Source organism: Aquarana catesbeiana, linkage group LG05 (genome assembly GCF_042186555.1).
Source record: "Aquarana catesbeiana isolate 2022-GZ linkage group LG05, ASM4218655v1, whole genome shotgun sequence".
NCBI classification, from domain to species: domain Eukaryota; kingdom Metazoa; phylum Chordata; class Amphibia; order Anura; family Ranidae; genus Aquarana; species Aquarana catesbeiana.
Genome location: NC_133328.1, coordinates 366678128 through 366702367, shown reverse-complemented (window position 1 = coordinate 366702367; position 24240 = coordinate 366678128). Strand labels below are relative to the sequence as shown.

Genomic DNA, 24240 nt, shown 5'->3' with positions numbered 1-24240 from the left:
GCGTTGAACCCCCTTTTTATCAGCTGGAGCTGGCCAATCTTGGATGGCCTGTATCTTCTGGGGATCCATTGCGATTCCGCCGGCCGATATGATGAACCCTAGGAATTGTACCACTGATCTCTCGAATTCGCATTTTTCCATTTTTAGATAAAGCTTGTGTTGTCTTAGTATAGTAAGGACCTTCTTGACATGCCCCCTGTGTAACTCAATCGTAGGAGAGAAAATGAGTATGTCATCCAGGTAAACGACAAGGAAGTCGTCCAGGTATTCCCGGAATATGTCGTTTACTAGGTGCTGGAATGTGGCTGGAGCATTGCATAGCCCGAATGGCATCACCAGATACTCAAAGTGTCCAAACCTGGATCTGAACGCTGTCTTCCATTCATCCCCGGCTCTGATTCTAACTAGGTTATAGGCCCCCCGCAGGTCTAGTTTGGAAAAGACCCTAGCAGATCGGAATCGTTGGAATAGCTCCGGGATGAGTGGTAATGGGTATCTATTCTTAATGGTAATATTGTTGAGCTGCCGGTAGTCCACACAAGGTCTAAGGGACCCATCTTTCTTCCCGACGAAGAATATTCCTGCTCCAGCAGGTGAGGATGAAGGACGGATAAACCCCTTTTCCAGATTCTCCTCGATGTACTGTCTGAGCGCCTCCAGTTCGGTCTCGGAGAGAGGGAATATACGACCGAACGGGATCACAGATCCCGGCAACAGGTCGATTGGACAGTCATAAGGCCGATGAGGTGGTAGGCGGTCAGCCAGTTGTTTGTTAAAGACCTCTTGGAACTCCAGATATTCAGAGGGGATCTGTTGAAGGTTGTCTGACGAGGCGGCAACCGTGGCACACACCTTCGGAGTTAGAGGGAGGCAATGCTCCAAGCAGTATGGAGAGGAGAAGGACACCATCTTGGAGCTCCATTGGATCTGTGGATCATGAGCTTGTAACCAAGGCAGGCCAAGGATGACTGGGAAGATGGGAGAATGGATGAGATCGAGCCGTAGGAATTCCTGATGCCCGGAATCGGTAATTACTAAGATAGGCTGGGTCTCCTGGGTAATGGTACCTGAACTGGGAAGAGAGCCATCGGCTAGATGCACTTGTAGGCCTTGGGCCTTTGTTTGCAGGGGAATACGGAGGCTGCGGGCCAAGGCTGCATCCATGAAGCAGCTACAGGCCCCTGAGTCAATGATGGCGGGTAGGCGAGACTCCCCTTCCGGCAGCTGCAAGGAAACAGACAACATCACATAAGATTTTGGAGCATTGTTATCCAGATGATTCATTAATCTAGGCTGAAGGAACTTACTGGGCCTTATTGGACAATTGCGCAGGAAGTGTCCCGCTCCCCCGCAGTACAGACACAGATTGGACTGCCGTCTGCGTTGCCTCTCCTCCGAAGTTAGCGGGGCCCGGACCAGGCCTAGCTGCATGGGCTCAGCTTCAGGAGGTGTTGTAGCAGATGGTGGTGGCGTGGGTGGAGTTCTGAATGGCGTCCACGTAGGACGTGGACCCTGAAACCGTTCCGAGCGACGTTCTCGCAAGCGCCTATCCAGCTTCGTGGCTGCCTGAATAAGCTCTTCCAAGGTCTCCGGGGTCTCCATCCTGGCTAACTCATCTTTTAGGAGTTCAGACAAGCCTTGACGGTACTGGTAGCGGAGAGCCGGCTCGTTCCAATTTGTGTCGGCCGCCCACTTGCGGAATTCCACCGTATAATCTTCGATAGGTCTTTTTCCTTGGGACAAGTGATGGAGAGTGGCTTCAGCGGTAGCCTTCCGTTGTGGGTCATCATATAGTTGGGACATACCCTCGAAGAAGGTGTCTATGGAATTTAGCATAGGACTTCCCTGTTCCATTAAGCCATGAGCCCAGGCCTGAGGTTCCTCTGACAGCAGTGAAATAGCAAAGCCCACTTTGACGATCTCTGATGCAAATGTCCGGGGTTGAAGGGCGAAGTATAGCGAACAGGCGTTTTTAAAAGACCTGAATCTTTTACGGTCTCCAGAGAACCGTTCGGGCGTAGGGACCCTGGGTTCAGGAAGTGCCATGACAACAGTAGGGCTGGCGGCGGCCTGGGGGAGTGCCCCTTCATTGCTGGGTGCCGGAGCTGCAGTGGTGGAAGGAAGAACTCCCGCAATCTGTTGGAGGCGGCTGTCCACTTGAGCATACCCCTCCTGTAGCTTCTGGACTGAGTCGGCCAGGGTGGAGACCTGCTGGCACAGGATCTCCAAAGGAGAGCGCGCTCTGTCGGCCTCAGACATCTGGCTGGTTAGTACTGTCAGGAGACTATACTCACCGAGGCCGAGATGCCGAGAGCGGCTCGCCCTTACGACCACGCGCACCCGACCCCTGGAGGTGATACAGGAGTTGGGGGCACGCGGAGGCACGGGCTTCCGGAAGGGACTGGATTCCTGGAGGAAGTCCGTGTAACTGCAGACACCAGAGAAGCTGCAAACAAGAGGTTAGCTGAATACTGGGGTAACTGGCTAGAGCAAGTCCGTGTAACAGGCTGAGATCAGGGGTATCTGGCAGACAAGGGGTATCCGTAAAACAAGCAGGGGTCAGAGGTATCCAGCAAGCAGAGAGAGTATCCTTTAAACGTAGCAGAGGTCAGGGTATCCAGCAAGCAGAAAGAGAGTATCCTTTAAACGTAGCAGAGGTCAGGGTATCCAGCAAGCAGAGAGAGAGTATCCTTTAAACGTAGCAGAGGTCAGGGTATCCAGCAAGCAGAGAGAGTATCCTTAAACTTAGCAAAGGTCTGGGTTTAACAGCAGTCAGAGAGAGAGTATCACAGGGAACAGGTAATTTTGCAGGGTACAGGACAGGGCACAGCTGACGACTAACCAGCAACCCGACTGGGCGCTGGAGCCGTCAGAAGTAGCCCACCGGCGAGCGCGTCAGCGTGACGCGCCGCCGGGCACCCGCACGGCCACGGCGCGCACACGGGGACCGCCGTGCACCCGCGCGCGCCGCACGGCAGGGCCGCGAACGAGTGCACGGCGCAGCGTGAGTCCTCCGCGCATGCGCCGTGGAGCCCGGCGGACGGAGGCGGCTTGTGCCTCCTGACAACTACACTGACCACTATACTACACTACACTGACCACCATACTACAGTGTCCACTATACTACACTGACCACTATACTACACTACACTGACCACCATACTACACTGTCCACTATACTACACTGTCCACTATACTACACTGTCCACTACACTAACCACTACACTGTCCACTATACTACACTATACTGACCACCATACTACACTGTCCACTATACTACACTACACTGACCACTATACTACACTGACCACCATACTACACTATACTGTCCACTATACTACACTGTCCACTATACTACACTGTCCACTATACTACACTGACCACCATACTACACTGACCACTACACTACACTGACCTCCATACTAACTACACTGTCCACTACACTACACTGACCTCCGTACTAACTACACTACACTGACCACCATAATACACTGACCACCATACTACACTAACCACTATACTACACTACACTGTCCACTACACTACACAGACCTCCATACTAAACTACACTATACTGACCACTATACTAACCAGTATACTATACTACACTAACCACTATACTGACCACCATACTACACTAACCACTATACTACACTACACTGTCCACTACACTAACCACCATACTACACTACACTGACCTCCATACTAAACTACACTATACTGACCACTATGCTAACCACTATACTGTCCACTATACTACACTATACTGTCCACTACACTGCCCCCCATAGTGACCACTACACTGACCTCCATACTATACTACACTACACTATACTGTCCTGCCTACAGTCTCTCTCTCTCAACCCCCCCCCCGGCCAGTAACAAGACTCTCACTCACCTTCTTATCCTGGCTGCATCAATCCGGAGGAGGAGAAGACAGCAGCGGCTCACATTCTCTCCCCTGCGCTCCGCTTGCTGCCATGTTCAGTGTCCAGCGCCCTGTGATTGGGCGTATGGGGGGTCATGTGCGGAGGCGGGACTTCAGGAGCGATCGAGGACAGGCCAGCCCTACGCCTCACATGACCCCCATACACCCAATCACAGGGCGCCGGACACTTAACATGGCGGCCGGAGCCCGGGGAAACAGAATTAGAAATTAGGAGGAGGCAGCCAGTGACACATACTGGCGCCCCCCTAAATATCGCGCCCGGGGCCACGGCCCCCCCTGCACCCCCCACGCTACGCCACTGCCTGCAGGAGACCCATTTGGCGTTAGATGCAGGTATTAAGTTGTACTCTAGAAATTTCCTGAATTGGATCTACTGTGATTCCCCCATTAAAAGGGCGAAGGGAGTGGCAGTTGGGTTTTCGAAACGGACCAAATATGTTTTGTTAGAAAGGAAAATAGATCCTGAGGGCCGTTACCCTTTTTTGAAGATAAGGCTTGGAGAAAGGATTTTCAATTTGGCTAAAGTTTATTGCCCAAATAGAAGACCGGTTAAATTTCTTTCTCAGACCCTGAACAAGTTGATGGAATTTAAGGAGGGGGAAGTGATATTAGCGGGGGATTTCAATTTCTGTCTAAATCCAGTCCTGCATAGTACGTCAAGTGCACAGGGAGTAAGGAAAAACCTTTTAATTAACATAGGCCTCAAATTACATAATTGCCAAATCATAGACGCATGGAGGGTGCAGCACGCGAAATCTAGGGATTTCACCTTCTTCTCTCCTGTGCATGGGACCTATTCAAGACTGGATTATCTAATGGTAGATCACAGTTTGTTGGAGTCAGTGGGGGATACGAAGATAGAGATAATTATGCTTTCAGATCACGCCCCTGTCTCAATGAAAGTGAGTATAAAGGGGCTCCAAAAGTACCCATATTAATGGTGCCTCAATGAAAATCTAATTAGCGACGATAAGGTAGCCGAAAAAATCCAGCAGGAAATTGACTCATTCTTTTTGACCAATGACACAGGCGAGACTTCGGGAACAGTCCTGTGGGAGACCTTTAAGGCATATATCAGTGGGGTTTTGATATCTACTGGGGCCGGAGAGAAAAAAGAAAGATCAAAAAGGAAAGAGAATCTTATGTCAAAAATCCATAAACTTGAATAATCTCATAAAGCCTATAATGGGAATCACAGGACCCTCCTGCAGCAATTATTAACCAAAAGAGAAGAATTTAAAGACTTAATGGAGACGGAATCAAATAGGATATTGAATAAACATTTAAAAGATAGATTGGGGAAATAAAGTAGGCAAACATCTGGCAACAGTCCTGAAGAAAAAAAGGGATATAAACTTTATTGATAAAATTCAAAATAAAAAAGGTGAATTTAGGCATACATCGAAAGAGATAGGTGAAAAATTTCGGCAGTATTTTACAGCCCTCTACTCTGTTAGACAGAGCGAAAGTGGTTGCGTGGAAAGAGAGAAGAGGGTGAGAGATTTTTTGAAAGCTGCTGGGCTACCTACTTTGTCTGAAATGGACATCTTAGAATTAGACAGACCGATCACCGAAGAAGAAATTTGTCTTGCTTTGAAATCGTCTCCTCCGGGTAAAAGTCCCGGACCAGATGGTTTCACATCTTATTTTTATAAAAATGTAAAGACTCTTTGGTTCCGAGGCTTTGTCAGGTGTGGAACGGCTTAGGGACGCAAGGGGAATTATGTGAGGGAGCACTTACAGCATCAGTGACCTTAATATTAAAGGAAGGCAAAGATTGCATGCTCTGTTCCAGCTATAGGCCGATTGCGCTTTTAAACGCAGATATTAAACTGTATGCTAAAGTATTGGCATTACAGTTAAAGGAAAAAAATGTCCTACTTGGTTCATCCGGACCAAGTGGGTTTTATTCCAGAGAGAGAAGGGAGAGATAATGTGGTGCGGTCTCTCCTTATTTCAGAAGCTATCAAATCCAGTGGGTCCCCAGGTCTATTTCTGTCAATAGATGCTGAGAAGGCATTTGACAGAGTAGATTGGGGATTCATGATTAAAACACTGGAAGCCATGGGAGTCGGCCCAATTATGCTGAAATGGATTAAAGTTTTGTAAAATCACCCCTCTGCATTTGTTAAAGTAAATAGTATAGCCTCCGCACAGTTTACAATGGAGAATGGGACTAGGCAGGGATGCCCGCTGTCTCCTCTTCTGTTTGTCTTGACCTTAGAGCCTTTACTGGCCTCGATCCGTAAAAACCCGGATATCAGTGGCTGTACGGTGGGTAGGGAGGAACACAAATTGGTGGCGTTCGCCGATGATGTGTTATTCTTTATCACTAAACCTAAGATTTTGATCCCTTATTTACTGTCCACCCTGAAGAAGTATGGAGAGCTTTCAAATGATAAAATCAACCTCGGTAAATCAGAAGCCCTAAACATTAATATAGATAGACAGGAAGTAGCTAGACTTAGGAATTTGTTTCATTTCCCCTGGAGGGAAAACATTAAATATTTAGGGGTAAAATTAGCCAATTCATTTAGGAAGATTTATCTGTTAAATTATATACCATTACTTGATGAAATTAAATTAGAAATAAAAAAAATGTCTCATCGCCCGATCTCTTGGATCCGGCGTTTAAACACAGTTAAAATGGTTTTAGCCCCAAAAGTCTTTTATAAGATGCAGATGCTCCCAATCATATTGGCTCAAACATATTTTAGAATATTAACTGGATTAATAAGTAGATTTGTATGGAATAATAAGTAACCACGGATAGCATACACGGTTCTGAGTAGGGAGAAAGCACATGGGGGTCTGGCTATTCCAGGCTTTAAAACATATTACAATGTAATAGTTTTATCACGGGCGGTAGCGTGGGCAAATGGGGGGCCTAAAAAAGATGGGTTAACTTGGAGATGGGTTTAAGTAATGCACGTTTAAGTCACTTGATTTGGAATCCTCCTCACTATAGGAATTTAGGTCCAGACTCACATGACATAACACTTCACACATTTAAAATTTGGGACCAGATTTATTCAAAAAATAAATGGGAGTACAATTCACCTTTAATATATTTAAAAGATAACAAGTTTTTTTTCCCCTGGGATGCAGGCAATGGGAGGAAACTGGATAAAAAACAGGGAAGCACAATTAAAAGACATCACTAAAAAAGGTAAAATCATCACATTTCAGGAATTATCTGTACACACAGGTTTAATGAAAGTAAATGAGTGGTGGTATGGCCAGCTCTCTCATTTTGTCAAAAGCCTTCCTGGTCCTATAAGAGATGAAAAAACTATAGGCCGATAGAGAAGCTTTTTTTAAGGGAAAAGCCAAGGAAGAATATATCAGAGCTATATAAAATTCTGACGAGTGGAGAAGAGCGGGAAGTACCGCCATTCATCAAAAAATGGGAAAATGAATTGGGATCAGTCTGTCGCAAAAGCTTGTTGGGGACTATATTAGGGGCAACACATAGCTCAGCAGTAGATATGAAAATGATTGAGACAAATTATAAGTGTCTGGCTAGGTGGTATGCGACACCTGATAAAATCAGTAAATTCCAACCTGATAAATCTCCAAACTGTTGGAGAGGATGTAGGGTCTTGGGAACGATGGCAAATCTCTGGTGGGATTGCCCAATCATTAAAAAATACTGGCAGGAAGTGATTCATCTTACTGAGGAGATTACGGACAAAGCTATTCAGGAAGACCCATGGGTCTGCCTGTTCCATGGGTCAGAGGACTTAAACAGAAGGTATAAACTCTCCATAACTCCTGTTCTTTTGAACTCAGCGAAAAGTTTAATACCCAAAAGATGGCAGGAGGCTGAGGGACCTAGGATTCGGGAATGGATTGCAAGGGTTAATGAAACATATATTTTAGAGAAGAATGAGGTAGCAAACTCTTCGTCCGGGGAAGGGGAGGTTAATGGAGCTAAATGTGTCAACTGGGAAGCTTTTAAGAAATCTAAGAGATTTGCCAAAGTTATTATGAGGTAATATATGTGAACTTTTGTGTAGTGTACCGGAGGGATGGGGGGGTTTGGGGAGGAGGGAGGGGGAGACGAAGGGTAGTTATGGGTGATATGGAAACGTCAACAAGGATATGTAAAACTGATGTTGGTAATTTTTGTATGTTTCTTTTTATATTATTAAATAAAGAATTAAAAAAAAAATAGAAGAGTGGGTGATGTGTAACATAAGCTTCTAAATGTTGTGCATAAAATGCCAGGACAGTTCAAAACCCCCCCATTTTGGAAAGTAGACACCCCAAGCTATTTGCTGAGAGGCATGTCGCGTCCATGGAATATTTTATATTGTGACACAAGTTGCGGGAAAAAGACAATTTTTTTTTTTTTGCACAAAGTTGTCACTAAATTATATATTGCTCAAACATGCCATGGGAATATGTGAAATTACACCCCAAAATACATTATGTTGCTTCTCCTGAGTACAGGGATACCACATGTGTGAGACTTTTTGGGAGCCTAGCCGCATACGGGACCTCAAAAACCAAGCACCGCCTTCAGGGTTTCTAAGGGTGTAAATTTTTGATTTCACTCCTCACTACCTATCACAGTTTCAGAAGCCATGGAATGCCCAGATGGCACAACTCCCCCCCCCCATGACCCTATTTTTGAAAGTAGACACCCCAAGCTATTTGCTGAGAGGTATGGTGAGTATTTTGCAGACCTCGCTTTTTGTCACAAAGTTTTGAAAATTGAAAAAAGAAAAAAAAAATACATTTTTCTTTTCTTTCTTCATTTTCAAAAACAAATGAGAGCTGCAAAATACTCACCATGCCTCTCAGCAAATAGCTTGGGGTGTCTACTTTCCAAAATGGGGTCATTTGGGGGGTTTTGTGCCATCTTGGCATTTTATGGCCTCGAAACTGTGATAGGTAGTGAGGAGTGAAATAAAAAATGTACGCCCTTAGAAATCCTGAAGACGGTGATTGGTTTTCGGGGCCCCGTACGCAGCTAGGCTCCCAAAAACTCTCACACATGTGGTATCCCCATACTCAGGAGAAGCAGCAGAATGTATTTTGGGGTGTAATTCCACATATGCCCATGGCATGTTTGAGCAATATATAATTTAGTGACAACTTTGTGCAAAAAAAAAAAGTTTATCATTCTCCCGAAACTTGTGGCAAAATATAAAATATTCTATGGACTCAACATGCCTCTCAGCAAATAGCTTGGGGTATCTACTTTCCAAAATGGGGTCATTTGGGGGGTTTTGTGCCATCTTGGCATTTTATGGCCTCGAAACTGTGATAGGTAGTGAGGAGTGAAATAAAAAATGTACGCCCTTAGAAATCCTGAAGACGGTGATTGGTTTTCGGGGCCCCGTACGCAGCTAGGCTCCCAAAAACTCTCACACATGTGGTATCCCCATTCTCAGGAGAAGCAGCAGAATGTATTTTGGGGTGTAATTCCACATATGCCCATGGCATGTTTGAGCAATATATAATTTAGTGACAACTTTGTGCAAAAAAAAAAAAAGTTTATCATTCTCCCGAAACTTGTGGCAAAATATAAAATATTCCATGGACTCAACATGCCTCTCAGCAAATAGCTTGGGGTGTCTACTTTCCAAAATGTGGTCATTTGGGGGGGGGGGGGGGTTGAACTGTCCTGGCATTTTATGGCCTTCAAAACTGTGATAGGTAGTGAGGAGTGAAATCAAAAATTTACGTCCTTAGAAGTCCTGAAGGCGGTGCTTGGTTTTCGGGCCCTGTACGCAGCTAGGCTCCCGAAAAGTCCCACACATGTGGTATCCCCATACTCAGGAGAAGCAGCTAAATTCCACATATGCCCATGGCCTGTGTGAGCAATATATCATTTAGTGACAACTTTTTGTAATTTTTTTTTTTTGTCATCATTCAATCACTTGGGACAAAAAAATTAATATTCAATGGGCTCAACATGCCTCTCAGCAATTTCCTTGGGGTGTCTACTTTCCAAAATGGGGTCATTTGGGGGGGGGGGGGGTTGTACTGCCCTGCCATTTTAGCACCTCAAGAAATGAGATAGGCATTCATAAACTAAAAGCTGTGTAAATTCCAGAAAATGTATCCTAGTTTGTAGACGCTATACGCTTATTGACATTTTTTTACCAAAGACATGTGGCTGAATACATTTTGGACTAAATGTATGACTAAAGTTGAGTTTATTGGATTTTTCTTATAACAAAAAGTAGAAAATATCGTGTTTTTTTTCAAAATTTTCGGTCTTTTTCCGATTATAGCGCAAATAATAAAAACCGCAGAGGTGATCAAATACCATCAAAAGAAAACTCTATTTGTGGGAACAAAAGGACGCAAATTTAGGACGCAGTGCCAAATTGTAAAAAATGCTCTGGTCAGGAAGGGGGCAAATCCTTCCGGGGCTGAAGTGGTTAAGAAATTTTGTACATACTGTATATATATGACAAATCGAAAAAGAAAAAGGCTGGCCATATGCTATACAATTTTCTTGTTCAACTTTCCTTTAGATTTACTAAAGCCATACAATATAAGGTCACACCTAAGCCCTTTCAGTTTGTATGCAGACAGGCCCTTGTACTAATTAGTTAAAGGTAAATATAAAGGAAATTGAATAAGAAATTTGTATAGTGTATGGCCAGCCTAAGAGAATGAGCTAAACCATAAAGAGCTACCTTACTGTATAGCAATTTATAAAATAGTGCTTTATTTCCTTATGGCCCTCATTCAGACCCATAGGTGCTAATGTATAGATCAGTAGGTTTCTTAATGACATTCTGGAATCATTTTATTTTTTATTGTATTACATTATCAGTCATAAAATAGATTTGAACAGCGATCAGACTGCAACATTGTAACTTTGTAGTTCCTCTTGTGTTGAAGAGCTGTGTCCTGAGCTGAGTTTATTGAGACATACGGCGTTGTGGACGGTATATATCGGCTGTCTGGGATAACTTCAAATATACAGAAATTAAGACAGGAATTTGGCTCGGATCCATGTCCGGACCTGACGAAGGAAGTCTACCTCCAGGACATTCACTGTGTTGGCTCTCTTTGCAAGCTTTATTTCCGGGAGTTGCCCAATCCGCTTCTCACCTACCAGCTTTACACCAAATTTACAATCCTGCTGAATACCCTGAAATACCCTGCTGACTATTGAGGCCCATGGGAGATTCACGGCATCAAGGGTTTGGAGGATACAGTTAATCCATTTGACTACACCTTTCTGGATGTTCCTTTCGTTTAAAGCAAAGGCCTTGGCTGGGCTATAGCCATCTGCTTGCTTCCGCTTGCCATCTGGTAAGCAAGTTTTTCATTAGGTGGTGGCACAGAATAAGGATTTAGCTCACCTGGGTGTTTGTGTGGATTAGTTTGAACTGCATTCCATTATCCTGGAATACACAAGCCATTGTTGACCTGCACCTCTATATAGCGCAGCTTTTCTTTTCCATCAGATTTGAACACTGTTTGTCCTAACTAAAGTCCGGTACACAAGGGCCGAATAACAGAAAGCAGCTGACATTCAGCCCATGTGTACAGCAGCCTGAATGTCTGGCTTCTGTCAAATGAGCACACTGAAATAAAAGCAGCCAATCCGCATCCAAACAGCGCTCACAGCAAATGGCTGTTAGTGCTGGCCGGTGTGTTCTGGTGGGGGGGGCAGTCAGAACACAATAGCTCAGCGGGGAGACCACTGTACTAACATCACATAATTAGTACAGCAAGCTCTTCTGGGTTGAACGGGAAAAAAAACTGTCAGTGTATATCGTGCTTAAGGGTTAAAGCTCTAGAAGCTGGGTTTTTCTATTGTATGTTAATGAAGGAATGCTCGGTGTGTCCCTCTTTATCGTTTTTGTCTTTGTCCCTTAAAACAATGCAATAAGACTAATAGCAAAACTATTTATCACCCAGGTTAATTACAGCTGTCACTCTATTCAATTTATCATGGAGAAACACTGGTACATTCTCAAGCAAAATCCCAGACTAGGCCCCATATTGCCACCAAGGACTAAAACAGTGTGCAGAAAGACACTAATGTAAAATAATAAAATAGCTCCTAGCAAAATAGTTTAATGTACCGTATATACTTGAGTATAAGCCGACCTGAATATAAGCTGAGGCACCTAATTTTACCACAAAAACTGGGAAAACGTATTGACTCGAGTATAAGCCTAGGGTGAGAAATGCGCAGCTACTGTAAGTGGAAAAGAGGGTCAACAATGCCCATTTGCAGCCTCGCTGTGCCCATTTGCATGCCTCACTGTGCCCATTTGCAGCCACAGATCCCCCGAACTTTAAACTTGGTAGTTAAGGGTTCCTAGATGCCCCCTAGCTGCATCCAAAATTTGGGGTCTCTGAACCCAAAGGGTCCTGAAATAACATTGCTGCAGATGGACACAGTTGACCTATTTTGGGGCCCCGTATCTCGGGGCCACTTGGTGCTAGGAACCCCAAATTTGGTGTGCAAACCCAGTGGAACTAGCACTACAACATACCCAAGCACCATAGCACCAAGTGGCCCCGAGATACGGGGTCCCACAGTCGGTTTGGAAAATGTCAAGCACTTTTCTGCAGCAGGGAATGACATTTTCCAAACCGAATTTGGGGCCCCATGTCTCTGGGCCACTTGGTGCTAGGAACCCCAGCTTTGGTTATGTTGTAGTTCTAGTTCCACTGGGTTTGCACACCAAATTTGGGGTTCCCAGCACCAAGTCGTCCCAAGATACGGGGCCCAAAAATCTGTTCGGAAAATGTAATTCTTTGCACCAGAAAAGTGCTTGACTCCAGTATAAGCTGAGGGGGCACTTTCAGCACAAAAAAATGTGCTGAAAAACTCGGCTTATACTCGAGTATATACGGTAAATGTTTAACATGCAAAAAATATTAAACATGATCAAAACAGCTTTAAGACAATAATGGGAAAGAATTCAAGATTAAAGTGATTATAAAGGGGAAAAAATAACAAACTTGTCTATATTTACTTACCTAATGAGGATACAGCGGGGGCAGGGCCAAGCTGTGCCCTGTGTGTGTATTGGCAATGCTCATTCACAGGAGTGCGGCTCGGGAGCAATCCTGCTTGAGTGCCCGAATAGAAAGCTGCTTGCTATTGAAGGTACTCAGCAGAGGGGAGGAGCCAGGACCATCCCCCAAAAAAAAGAAGATCGGGCTGCTCTGTCAAAAACCATTGCACCGAGCTGGTAAGTATAGCATGTTTTTGTATGCGAAAAAAGAAAAAATCCCCACCTGATAATACCATGTATCCTATGAACATCAAATTACAGCTCAGATGTCAGGAGGATATTGACATTTGGGAGATATCTGGTGAACCACAGAGTGGAATAGAGGAACCCCAATATGAAAGGGCCTGTGAAGTAGGAGGATATTTTAAGGGCCACCGAGAAATGCATAAAAAACACATATATAGGTATTAACCCATAAGGGTAAACCTACCGATAAATCCAAAGTTTGAAAATTAATTTTCAATTGACAAGGAAATAATAACACTCATCGCAACATTGAAGGAAATTCCCAGTTGTTTCTTATTTAAGGACATCATCATCTTCCGATAAGGAAAACCATAAGCTTTTACTCATCCTGAATCACAACAAATAAGAGAGGATGAATCAATATAAAACAATCCACATCATTTTCTGTCAGAAAAGGAACGGATTGGAAATAACCTAAAACACTTATTTACCTTTAACAGGGCAGAGCCTCACATACAGTGCTGTGAAAAAGTATTTGCCCCCTTCCTGATTTTTATTTTTTTGCATATTTCTCACACTTAAATGATTCAGATCATCAAACAATTTTTAATATTACACAAAGATAACCCGAGTAAATCCAAGATGCGATTCTTAAATTATTACCGGTATTTCATTTATTAAGGGAAAAAAGCTGTTCAAACCTGCCTGGTCCTATGTGAACAAGTAATGGCCCCCTCCAATGCTGAATCATGAATGAACTGTGATTAACCACAATTTTTTGGAAAGCTGAGTTAAATTTCACTTGCCATACCCAGGCCTGATTACTGCCAGACCTGTTGAATCAAAAAATCACTTAAATAGAAGCTGACAAAGTGAAGCACGCTAAAAGATCTCAAAAAGCAACACATCATGCCGTGATCTAAATTAATTCAAGAACAGATGAGAAACAAGTCATTGACATGTATCAGTCTGGAAAGGATTACAAAGCCATTTCTAAGGCTTTGGCACACCAGCGAACCATGGTGAGAGCCATTATCCACAAATGGAGAAAACTTGGAACAGTGGTGAACCTTCCAGGAGTGGCCGGCCTACAAAAATGACTCTAAGAACACAACGACTCATCCAGGAGGTCATAAAAGAACCCAGAAAAACATCTAAAGAATTGCAGTCCTCACTTGCCTCAGGTAAGAAGAGTGTTCATGATTCAACAATAAGAGGGACTGGGCAAAAATGGCATCCATGGGAGAGTTCCAAGGCCAAAACCACTGCTGACCAAAAAGAACACAAAGGTTCATCTCACATTTACCAAAAATATCTTGATTATCCCCAAGACCTTTAGGCAAATATCTGTGGACTGATGAGACAAAAATGTAACTTTTTGGAAGGTGTGTGTCCCGTTACATCTGGAATAAAACGAATACAGCATTTCATAACAAGAACATCATACCAACAGTCAGACATGGTGGTGGTAGCGTGGTGGTCTGGGGCTGCTTTGCAGCTTTAGGACCTGGACGACTTACCATAATTGATGGAACCATGAATTCTAAACTCTACCAGAAAATCCTAAAGGAGAATGTCCAGCCATCAGTTCCTGACCTCAAGCTCAAGTGCACTTGGGTTATGCAGCAGGACAATGATCCGAAACACAACAGCAAGTCCACCTTCAAATGGTTCAAACAAAGCAAAATTTAGGTTTTGGAGTGGCCTAGTCAAAGCCAGGACTTAAATCCAATTGATATGCTGTATCATGACCTTACACAGGCCATTCATGCTGGATAACCCTCCAATGTGCCTGAATTAAAACAGTTCTGTCAAGAAGAGTGGGCCAAAATTGCTCCAAAGCAATGTGAAAGACTCATTGCCAGTTATCGCAAATGCTTGATTGCAGTTGTTGCCGCCAAGGGTGGCACGACCAGTTATTAGGTTTAGGGGGCAATTACTTTTTCACATAAAGCCAGGCAGGTTTGGACAGCTTTTTTGCCTTAATAAATGCAACCATCGCTTAAAAACTGCATTTTGTATTTATCCGGGTTATCTTTGTGTAATAATAACATTTGTTTGATGATCTGAGTCATTTAAGTGTGACAAATATGCAAAAGAAATAAAAAATCAGAACGGGGGCAAATACTTTTTTACAGCATTGTATCTCCTCACTCCAAAACGGCCGCTGCAAAGAAGGAGCAGCTAAGGAGGCCCCTCCACCAGCATCCAATGGCGCCAGTGGATGTACGGATGCCAAAAAAGGCCACTGTGCATGCGCGAGTCGCTCCGGAGGTGAGGTCACAGCTGGGCGCGTTGAAACCAACGCCGCCATGTTGGAAACTCTACCTAGAGCAGGGAGTGCATTCAGGCTTGAGCCATCATCCACTTAACCACACCCACAGACCAAAGGAACAATGGGTCAGAACCTGCCTAAGGAAAGGCGCTGAACAAGTGGCTAATGGCGCCAGTGCTGCAAACCCCTGAATGTGTCCCAGAGCCAGCAACAATGACTCCCCAGGCGTCCGTATGGTCACTTATCTCCCAATAATGCACCTCAATATTTGACAGTTTGGTATATGCCATCTAGTGCTAAATATATATAATAATTCTGCGCTACCCTAAAGAAAGGGACAGAAAAGCAGCCAACACGACCAACAAAGTGTAAAATAGTAAAACAACAAAAAAGTGTGGCGCTGAACAATGTCATATAAATCTGTAAACAGGTCAAATATACAGTAAGAAGGATCAATTATGTCTGCTCAGAGCATGTAGTCCTCATGTAAACATTAGAGATACATAGTCTGTATGGCAATATGTTAAACAGAATATTGAAGAGTTGTGTAGATATCTCAGCTAAAAATCCGCTCACTACCACCAAGAGTTGAGGAGGCTTACCGGATAAGGTGGACCCAATGGGGCATACGCCGGATTGGGTCGGACAAGGCTTAGGTGGTGAGTGGCTGTGTATACTCCGAGAAGAATGCGGTCTCACAGGTTTGTTGTATTCATCCAAATTATACCAGGAACTTGGGAGGTGTGCGTAATCTCCTGGATCTGGGAGGTCATGTAGATCTTAAGGAAGTGATGGTGTGTTCCGTAAGCAAACCCCTCAAGGCAACATTCCGTGGACCAAAAATTGATATGGAAGAATAGGGAAAGAAAAGAAGGGCCACATAGTGTAAATCCGAAAAACAAAAAGTATTTATTTGAAATAAAATAGATGTACACTCACATGCAAATCCAAAATTTTAAAACAGCGCTGTATGAGAAAAAGTGGCGACAATGGCAGGACCCCATTGTCGCCACTTTTTCTCATACAGCGCTGTTTTAAAATTTTGGATTTGCATGTGAGTGTACATCTATTTTATTTCAAATAAATACTTTTTGTTTTTCGGATTGTGGCCTTCTTTTCTTTCCCTATTCTTCCATATCAATTTTTGGTCCACGGAATGTTGCCTTGAGGGGTTTGCTTACGGAACACCCCATCACTTCCTTAAGATCTACATGACCTCCCAGATCCAGGAGATTACGCACACCTCCCAAGTTCCTGGTATAATTCTGTTTAACATATTGCCATACAGACTATGTATCTCTAATGTTTACATGAGGACTACATGCTCTGAGCAGACATAATTGATCCTTCTTACTGTATATTTGACCTGTTTACAGTTTTATATGACATTGTTCAGCGCCACACTTTTTTGTTGTTTTAATATGCCATCTAGTGGCCAAACAAGGAAAGGACAACCCCAGCCTTAGCAAAGGTACATATATGGCGAAGGTTCATTGATGATATTTTTGTGATATGGACAGGGAAGAATTCCTTTCTGGAAGTCCTTAGGTGGAATGATTTCAACTTAAAATTCACAATGAACTACGATCAAAGAACAATAAGCTTCCTTGACATCCAGATTTTGATCAATGATGATAGGAATATTGGTTCAACTTTATTCCGCAAACCTTCATCAGGCAACACAATTCTTCACTCTACAAGCTCCCATCCTAGACCCCTGGCCTCGAGCATACCGTACAGCCAATACCGCAGATTGAAAAAGAAATTGTAATCGACAGGAAGGCTATGAAATGGAGGCCAAGACCTTACAAAACCGCCTCTTAGCAAGAGGCTATACTCTATCATGCCTCAAAAGAGCCTATCATAGGGCCAATCTGAGGGATAGAGACACTAATTTTTGCCAACAAAAACTATAAAAACAGATCAAAAAGTCAGATTAATAACTTCTTTTTCAGGACAGCATTGGCAGGTCCGAGACATTATCAATAAATATTGGCATCTATTAGTAGCTGATGATGTTATCTCTAAATATGTTAGTTCCTATCCTCAAATTACATACAGAAGGTCTCAATCCCTAAGGAACCAACTTGTCCATAGTCACTTAACAACCAAATCTAAACATCAGGCTTGAAAAAGCACAGGGACTAGGTCATGTGGAAAAAGTAATTTTTGCAGATATCTGATGAATGTCAGTCAGGTAATGCTTCCAAATGGAGAAATCTATAGGCCCAACTTCTATGCCGATTGACAGACGATAGGCGTCGTATACTATATGGAATGCGAGTGCAAGGCCTTTTACATAGGCAAAACTAAAAGACCCTTTTTTCATAGGGTTAGGGGCTCTATCACAATTTTAAGTTATCCATGATGAAATTTTTGCCCTTGAACACATACCTGTACATGGGGGGGGCATTGACAAACTACTTCTACAGCGTGAAACTAAATGGCTCCATACCTTATCAGCTATTAAACATCCTGAATAGGGATGAGCCGAACACCCCCCTGTTCGGTTCGCACCAGAACATGCGAACAGGCAAAAAATTAGTTCGAACACACGAACACCGTTAAAGTCTATGCAACTTGAACATGAATAATCAAAAGTGCTAATTTTAAAGGCTTATATGCAAGTTATTGTCATAAAAAGTGTTTGGGGACCTGGGTCCTGCCCCAGGGGACATGGATCAATGCAAAAAAAAGTTTTATAAACGGATGTTTTTTCGGGAGCAGTGATTTTAATAATGCTTAAAGTGAAACAATAAAAGTGTAATATTCCTTTCAATTTCGTACCTGGGGGGTGTCTATAGTATGCCTGTAAAGGGGCGCATATTTTCCGTGTTTAGAACAGTCTGACAGCAAAATGACATTTCAAAGGAAAAAAAGTCATTTAAAACTACTTGCGGCTATTAATGAATTGTCGGTCCGACAATACACATAAAAGTTCATTGATAAAAGCGGCATGGGAATTCCCCACAGGGAAGCCCCGAACCAAAATTAAAAAAAAAAATGACGTGGGGGGTCCCCCTAAATTCCATACCAGGCCCTTCATGTCTGGTATGGATATTAAGGGGAACCCCGGCCAAAATTTAAAAAAAAAATGGCATGGGGGTCCCCCTTAAAATCTATACCAGACCCTTCAGGTCTGGTATGGATTTTAAGGGGAACCCCGCACCAAAATCTTTTTAAAAATGGCATGGGGTACCCCAAAAATCCATACCAGACCCTTATCCAAGCACGCAACCTGACAGGCCGCAGGAAAAGAGGGGGGACGAGAGAGCGCCCCCCCTCCTGAACCGTACCAGGCCACATGCCCTCAATATTGGGAGGGTGCTTTGGGATAGCCCCCCAAAGCACCTTGTCCCCATCTTGATGGGGACAAGGGCCTCATCCCCACAACCCTTGCCCAGTGGTTGTGGGGGTCTGCGGGCGAGGGGCTTATTGGAATCTGGAAGCCCCCTTTAACAAGGGGATCTGGGGACCCCCAGATCCCGCCCCCCCGTGTGAAATGGTAAGGGGGTACAAAAGTACCCCTACCATTTCACAAAAAAACTGTCAAAAATGTTAAAAATGACAAGAGACAGTTTTTGACAATTCCTTTATTTAAAGTCTTCTTTTTTCCATCTTCTTTCTTCTATCTTCTTTCTTCTATCTTCCTCCATCTTCTTCTTCTTCTGGTTCTTATGGTTCTTCCTCTGGTGTTCTCATCCGGTATCTTCCTCCGGGGCGTCTTCTTCCCTGCTTCTTCTTGGGCTGCTCTGCATCCATGATGGGAGGCTCCCGCTGTGTGACGTTTCTCATCTTCTGACGGTTCTTAAATAATGGAGGGTGGGGCCACCCGGTGACACCACCCCCCTCTGACGCACAGGGTCTTGACGGGGACTTCCCTGTGGCCTTCCCCATGACGTCAGAGGGGGCGTGGTCACCCGTTATGTAGCCACTTGTTCAGCGCCTTTCCTTAGGCAGGTTCTGACCCATTGTTCCTTTGGTCTGTGGGTTTGGTTAATTGGATTCACACTTAAACGACTCAGATCATCAAACAAATGTTATTATTACACAAAGATAACCCAAGTAAATACAAAATGCAGTTTTTAAGTGATGGTTCATTTATTAAGGCAAAAAAGCTGTCCAAACCTGCTTGGCTTTATGTGAAAAAGTAATTGCCCCCTAAACCTAATAACTGGTTGTGCCACCCTTGATGGCAACAACTGCAATCAAGCCTTTGCGATAACTGGCAATGAGTCTTTCACATTGCTGTGGAGCAATTTTGTCCCACTCTTCTTGACAGAATTGTTTTAATTCAACCACATTGGAGGATTATCCAGCATGAATGGCCTGCGTAAAATTATGATACAGCATATCAATTGGATTTAAGCCCGGGCTTTGACTAGGCCACTCCAAAACCTAAATTTTGCTTTGTTTGAACCATTTGAAGGTGGACTTGCTGTTGTGTTTCGGATCATTGTCCTGCTGCATAACCCAAGTGCACTGGAGCTTGAGGTCACGAACTGATGGCCAGACATTCTCCTTTAGGATTTTCTGGTAGAGCTCAGAATTTATGGTTCCATCAATTATGGTAAGTTGTCCAGGTCCTAAAGCTGCAAAGCAGCCCCAGACCATCACGCTACCACCACCATGTCTGACTGTTGGTATGATGTTGTTGTTATGAAATGCTGTATTCATTTTATGCCAGATGTAACGGGACGCACACCTTCCAAACAGTTACATTTTTGTCTCATCAGTCCACAGAATATTTGCCTAAAGGTCTTGGGGATAATCAAGATATTTTTGGTAAATGTTAGATGAGCCTTTGTGTTCTTTTTGGTGAGCAGTGGATTTGGCCTTGGAACTCTCCCCCGGATGTCATTTTTGCCCAGTCTCTTTCTTATTGTTGAATCATGAACACTGATCTTACCTGAGGCCAGTGAGGCCTGCAGTTCTTTAGATGTTGTTCTGGGTTCTTTTATGACCTCCTGGATGAGTCGTCGTCGTGTTCTTGGAGTCATTTTTGTAGGCCGGCCACTCCTAGAAGGTTCACCACTGTTCCAAGTTTTCTCCATTTGTGGATAATGGCTCTCACCATGGTTCGCTGGTGTCCCAAAGCCTTAGAAATGACTTTGCAATCCTTTCCAGACTGATACATGTCAATTACTTTGTTTCTCATCTGTTCTTGAATTCCTTTAGATCACGGCATGATGTGTTGCTTTTTGAGATCTTTTCGCGTGCTTCACTTTGTCAGCTTCTATTTAAGTGATTTTTTGATTCAACAGGTCTGGCAGTAATCAGGCCTGGGTGTGGCAAGTGAAATTTAACTCAGCTTTCCAAAAAATTGTGGTTAATCACAGTTCGTTCATGATTCAGCATGGGAGGGGGCCATTACTTTTTCACATAGGGCCAGGCAGGTTTAAACAGCTTTTTTCCCTTAATATATGAAATAATAATATAAAAACTGCATCTTGGATTTACTCAGGTTATCTTTGTGTAATAATAAAAATTGTTTGCTAATCTGAATCATTTAAGTGTGAGAAATATGCAAAAAAAACAAAACAGGAAGGGGGCAAATACTTTTTCACAGCACTGTATGTGAGGCTCTGTCCTGTTGAAGGTAAATAAGTGTTTTAGTTTATTTCCAATCCGTTCCTTTTCTGGCAGAAAATTATGTGGATGGTTTTATATTGATTCATCCTCTCTCTCATTTGTTGGGATTCAGGATGAGTAACAGCTTATGGTTTTCCTTATCGGAAGATTGATGTCCTTAAATAAGAAACAACTGGCAATTTCCTTCAATGTTGAGATGAGTGCTATTATTTCCTTGTCAATTGAAAATAAATTTTCAAACCTTGGGTTTATCGGTAGGTTTACCTTTTTGGATTAATACCTATATACAGTGGGGACGGAAATTATTCAGACACCCTTACATTTTTTACTCTTTGTTATATTGCAGCCATTTGCTAAAATCATTTAAGTTCATTTTTTTTCCTCATTAATGTACACACAGCACCCCATGTTGACAGAAAAACACAGAATTGTTGACATTTTTGCAGATTTATTAAAAAAGAAAAACTGAAATATCACATGGTCCTAAGTATTCAGACCCTTTGCTCAGTATTTAGTAGAAGCACCCTTTTGATCTAATACAGCCATGAGTCTTTTTGGGAAAGATGCAACAAGTTTTGCACACCTGGATTTGGGGATCCTCTGCCATTCCTCCTTGCAGATCCTCTCCAGTTCTGTCAGGTAGGATGGTAAACATTGGTGGACAGCCATTTTTAGGTCTCTCCAGAGATGCTCAATTGGGTTTAAGTCAGGGCTCTGGCTGGGTCATTCAAGAACAGTCACGGAGTTGTTGTGAAGCCACTCCTTCATTATTTTAGCTGTGTGCTTAGGGTCATTGTCTTGTTGGAAGGTAAATCTTTGGCCCAGTCTGAGGTCCTGAGCACTCTGGAGAAGGTTTTCATTCAGGATATCCCTGTCATCATCTTTGCAGCCAGTCGCCATGTCCCTGCAGCTGAAAAACACCCCCACAGCATGATGCTGCCACCACCATGCTTCACTCTTGGGACTGTATTGGACATGTAATGAGCAGTGCCTGGTTTTCTCCACATAAACCGCTTAGAATTAAGGCCAAAAAGTTCTATCTTGGTCTCATCAGACCAGAGAATGTTATTTCTCACCATCTTGGAGTCCTTCAGGTGTTTTTTTAGCAAACTCTATGCGGGCTTTCTTGTGCCTTGCACTGAGGAAAGGCTTCCATCGGGCCACTCTACCATAAAGCCCCGACTGGTGGAGGGCTGCAGTGATGGTTGTCTTTCTACAACTTTCTCCCATCTCCCGACTGCATCTCTGGAGCTCAGCCACAGTGATCTTTGGGTTCTTCTTTACCTCTATCACCAAGGCTCTTCTCCCCCGACAGCTCAGTTTGGTCAGATGGACAGCTCTAGGAAGGGTTCTGGTCGTCCCAAACGTCTTCCATTTAAGGATTATGGAGGCCACTGTGCTCTTAGGAACCTTCAGTGCAGCAGAAATTTTTTTGTAACCTTGGCCAGATCTGTGCCTTGCCACAATTCCGTATCTGAGCTCTTCCGGCAGTTCATTTGACCTCATGATTCTCATTTGCTCTGACATGCACTGTGAGCTGTAAGGTCTTATATAGACAGGTGTGTGGCTTTCCTAATCAAGTCCAATCAGTACAGTCAAACACAGCTGGACTCAAATGAAGGTGTAGAATCACCTCAAGGATGATCAGAAGAAATGGACAGCACCTGAGTTAAATATATGAGTGTCACAGCAAAGGGTCTGAATACTTAGGACCATGTGATATTTCAGGTTTTCTTTTTTAATAAATCTGCACAAATGTCAACAATTCTGTGTTTTTCTGTCAATATAGGGTGCTGTGTGTACAATAATGAGGAAAAAAATGAACTTAAATGATTTTAGCAAATGGCTGCAATATAACAAAGAGTGAAAAATTTTAGGGGGTCTGAATACTTTCCGTCCCCACCGTATGCGTTTTTTATGCATTTCTCGGTGGCCCTTAAAATATCCTCCTACTTCACAGGCCATTCATATTGGGGTTCCTCTATTCCCCTCTGTGGTGCACCAGATATTTCCCAAATGTCAATATCCTACTGACATCTGAGCCATAATTTGATCTAGATAAGGAAAGGCCAAAATTTAGTGAGAGGACATCTGCATGTTGAGATCTTTCCTGTTTCCCCTTGGAGATCCGGCTGCGTGAATTGTGACGATCCGGAAACCATCCATCCTCCCCGTGACCATCTTTCCATCTGCCCGTGGTGGCACACTGCTCGATAGACTCTATGCTCCCGGCACTAAAGTCCACCGGTTCCGGTAAGCGTATCTACACCTATCCAATGTTTTGATGGTCCTATACTGGACATTCAGATTGTTGATGGAATTTCCCCTCTGATTCACTGCATCTCATCATTTTGGCACAGACTTTATTCAGTAACATCTGGAGTACACTTGTTTTATTTGGGATTTACAGTCATATATTTTGATAGACATTTATATATCACTTCACAGTGTGTTTTATGTTATTTTCACACTAGCGCTACAATTCACCCACTTTTATATTTCTATGTTTGTCACATTGTTTGTAGCAGCTCTTCTTTGAATTTTTAGGTATAGCGCATTTACTATCTTCCATTACTCCAAATGTATAAAGGAGCCCTAATAGTCAGCTATAGGAAAATGCATAAAGTGCAGTGCCTCCAATGTAGTCTATCAGTTGGCACAAAATCACTTTACTAACTATTAAAAAGTCTGCTGAGTACATGAGAGCAACCACACTCACAGTGCTCATATCCTCAGCTGAGTACAGTATAATAGAATGGCACTGTACCTGTTCTGAGAGCTTGTCAGCATTTATAGATCTACCCGGATCTAGTCCCAACTTTTTCTACGACTTCTGTCCCCACCTACTGTCCTGCCCACCACTTATCAGACCTGTACAGCCTAGTGTCTGAGGTCAAGCCCCTATGTTACACCGTACCAGTTGCATTAAGACCCCTTTCACACTGGAACGGTTTTCAGGTGCTTTAGCGCTGGAAATAGCCTCTGCTAAGAGCCTGAAAACCGCCTCCCATTCATAGTTACATAGTTAGTCAGGTTGAAAAAAAAAACACAAGTCCATCTTGTTCAACCATAAAAGAAATAAAAATACAATTTCATATACACAATCCTTCACCCACAGTTGATCCATAGGAAGGTGAAAAACCCCAGCAAGCATGATCCAATTTGCTACAGCAGGGGAAAAAAATTCCTTCCTGATCCCCCAAGAGGCAATCGGATTTTCCCTAGATAAA

The 24240-nt window shown here is 43.4% G+C and overlaps 1 protein-coding gene across 2 annotated transcripts in view; it reads right to left on the bottom strand.

The window, feature by feature from the left end:
* The window catches only part of LOC141144859 (leukocyte elastase inhibitor-like), a 110558-nt gene that overhangs the window by 65056 nt on the left and 21262 nt on the right, over window positions 1–24240 (bottom strand). The window contains exon 1 of one of the 2 annotated variants that reach the window (XM_073630943.1): window positions 13388–13481. The exons of the other annotated variant lie outside the window; for it this stretch is intronic. The gene's annotated coding sequence lies outside the window, so the exon portion shown is untranslated. Of the gene's footprint in view, window positions 1–13387; window positions 13482–24240 lie in introns of those variants that run through there. 2 annotated transcript variants of the gene reach the window in all.